Source organism: Cucurbita moschata, unplaced genomic scaffold (assembly GCF_002738365.1).
Source record: "Cucurbita moschata cultivar Rifu unplaced genomic scaffold, Cmos_1.0 Cmo_Scf00033, whole genome shotgun sequence".
NCBI lineage: Eukaryota > Viridiplantae > Streptophyta > Magnoliopsida > Cucurbitales > Cucurbitaceae > Cucurbita > Cucurbita moschata.
The window spans coordinates 1591236-1594098 of NW_019268549.1; positions in this window are offsets into that span (position 1 = coordinate 1591236).

A 2863-nucleotide genomic window follows, 5' to 3' on the forward strand; every position below is an offset into this window, starting at 1 on the left:
TGGATAATCACATTTCTGCATTTTTCACCCATATTATGATATATAATTAAAAATTATTTTTGGTCAGGAGTAATTTGAATACTTTTTTTAAAGCATAATCCTAAAATACAAGGATAATGGGACTGAAGCAAAATAGCCAAACCTGCTATAAATCGGATGGACGAACCAAGAAGGTGAGTCAATCAAAGTGAGATTCGAGATCTGGATTTGATCAGAGTACATGATGTCGATCACATATGACCGTGTTACCTTGAGCTCCCCTTTCTTAAACTTTTCCCACCAAGAAGATCCCTGCCCTTAGCTGTTGTTACCTGCACTATGTCACCAACCCAACTTTATTTTCTATAAATGTTTTTCTTATGTTTTTAGTTACCTTAATTTTTTTTATTTAATTCTGATAGCATTGAAGCCAATTATAATTTTGCAAACCATGTTAAAAGGTAAGAAAATAATAGTCACGGGTGATCGATGAGGCTGTTGTACCATCCATTAGGAGCATCTCTTCCCTTTCCATAAGATGGGAGAATTTCCACAAGTGGCCATTATGATTAATTCTGCACCCTTAAATTATGAGGAACAAATCTAACTCATTTATTTTCGATTAAAGATTAAAATTCAAATCACCACTCCCAAAGTTGTTAGGTTTATAAAAATAAAATACTCGATAGGTCGAACCTCGGATGCAAGAATTTTAGCTTCTTTATGGATAAAAAGTGTGAAATGGCTAGTCAGATTAAACTTTCGGTCAGCCATTTTCCCGACGGCACGACCAATTGAGCACCGCCATCCGCCGCCATTGTGTTGAGATGTTCAATCGCTTTTCAGAACGTGTGAGTATTTGAAGTTACTTCATTGCCGATGCCGCCAAACTCCGTTAACAATGCCGAGTGTTTCCGTCAACTGATCGCCTGAAATTCTAGGGAGTTCGAATTTAGACGTGAATTCATAGCATCCATGGTGGCTAAGCTCACCAATGCCAGTAAGATCTGTTAGGCTATGGAGACTGATACTTATTTATAGCTTGGTCAATGGTTATATTCGGTAAAACTATATTTGGTAAAGCTATATATAGTAAAGCTATATATGGTAAAGCTATATATGGTAAAACTATATCCGGTAAATAACTATATATAGTAGATGGCTAAATCTGATAAAGCTATATATAGTAAACTATACCATATATATATCTGGTCCGGTAGAGCTTTGAAAATGTACTTTCTATTCTCTGTACTCGTTGTACATACCTGAAATCATCAAATAAAAAAAAAAAATCTTTGTTGTACATACCTGAAATCATCAAATAAAAAAAAAAATCTTTTTTTAACTAGAGTTCTCCTTGCAATTTTCTCTATCCTTTTCTTTGTGTTCATCTAGATCGAGTGTGTGCGTTGTTGTGCGATCCTAACAACTGGTATCAGAGCTAACGACTGATATCGATCCTAACACGATCACAGCCGAGATTCTCGGTGCTGTAACCTACCGAAAAAAATTGAGGATGATTCAATCTCTTTTTGTTCATTTTTTTGTTGGTTATATTTTCGAATTTTATCTAGAATAGTAAAGATGCAGGGAAAAAAAGTTCTTCAATAAACCAGTCCGGGTTTTGAATTTTAATCATTTGAAGTAATTCCAGACAAAAACGAAAAAAGTAGAAGAACAAGCCAAGCCCACAAGATCAATAGGAAGAAAACAAAGAAAAAGAAAATGAAATTCAAAGAGAAAGAAGAAGAAAAATTACATTGAATTTTGTGGGTTTTGGAGGAAGTTCCATGATGAAATTTGTTTGTGAATTTATGATTTTTAGATTAGGAAAGGGATTTATTATTATTATTATTTAAAGGGTTAAAAATTGGGTTGTAAATGAAATGGTTGGATTTACATCGAATATTAGCCCAACATACTCTTTAGAAAAATATAACTTGTAGCGAGAACTTTTTAAATTTGGCATCTTGTTTATGTTGTTTGTTTTTAAAAATTATTTTATGTGTATTAGAGCGTTAAAATAGTTACTCGAAGAACTAAGTCATCTAAATCGGTATTTAAAAACAAGTTCTCAATTTATTTTTATTAAATTATTCGAACAATTCGAATCAACCTAAGGTGAAAATTTTATGATTAGATTAGGCGAATTCATTATTTGATAAGTATTTATTGGATTGAAAAAGTTTACCATCTAAAAAAAATTAAATTAGGTCTAAAACAGGTTGAATTCAAAGTAATTGTTTGTTTAGCCTTTTTATATTTCTTCTTTATTAAGAAATTTTCTTAATAAAAAATAATGGATCGGTCCATTACTAAAGTTTAAAATATGAAAAATAAAAAATCAAAATAAAATTATAATGAAATACTTGTAAAATCACTAGACTATTTAATAGGAAGTCTAATGAGGCACGATGATATAGTAAAACATACATGTCATGGTGAGGCACGACCCACATTTGAGTGACACTGCTGGCCAGACCCTATGATTTTGATCCTATCAGGGTGCATACATACCAAAAAATAGATGACAATTTTAAAGGAGGACTATAACATCATGTCATACTTGTTTCTCTCATCTCAGAATGTATCTATATGATCTTTGGACCACCCAAAGACTAGTTTACGAAACAAAAGTCTTGAAGCACTAAATCCTCTCTGCACATGATTCCATATATGGTCCTCGGATATTTTGGTTCTCCATAAAAATCACAATGTTCCAAATGTTCCAACTAGACCTATTACACGATTCAAAGCCAAGAAGATTCAACCAGCATTCATTTTTTATCTACAAAATTGGATAGACTTGGTTCAACTATCATTTTATGTGTTATAAGCTGATTCGATTGAAGGAGGACCATTTGGAGCTTCAAAAGTGAATATT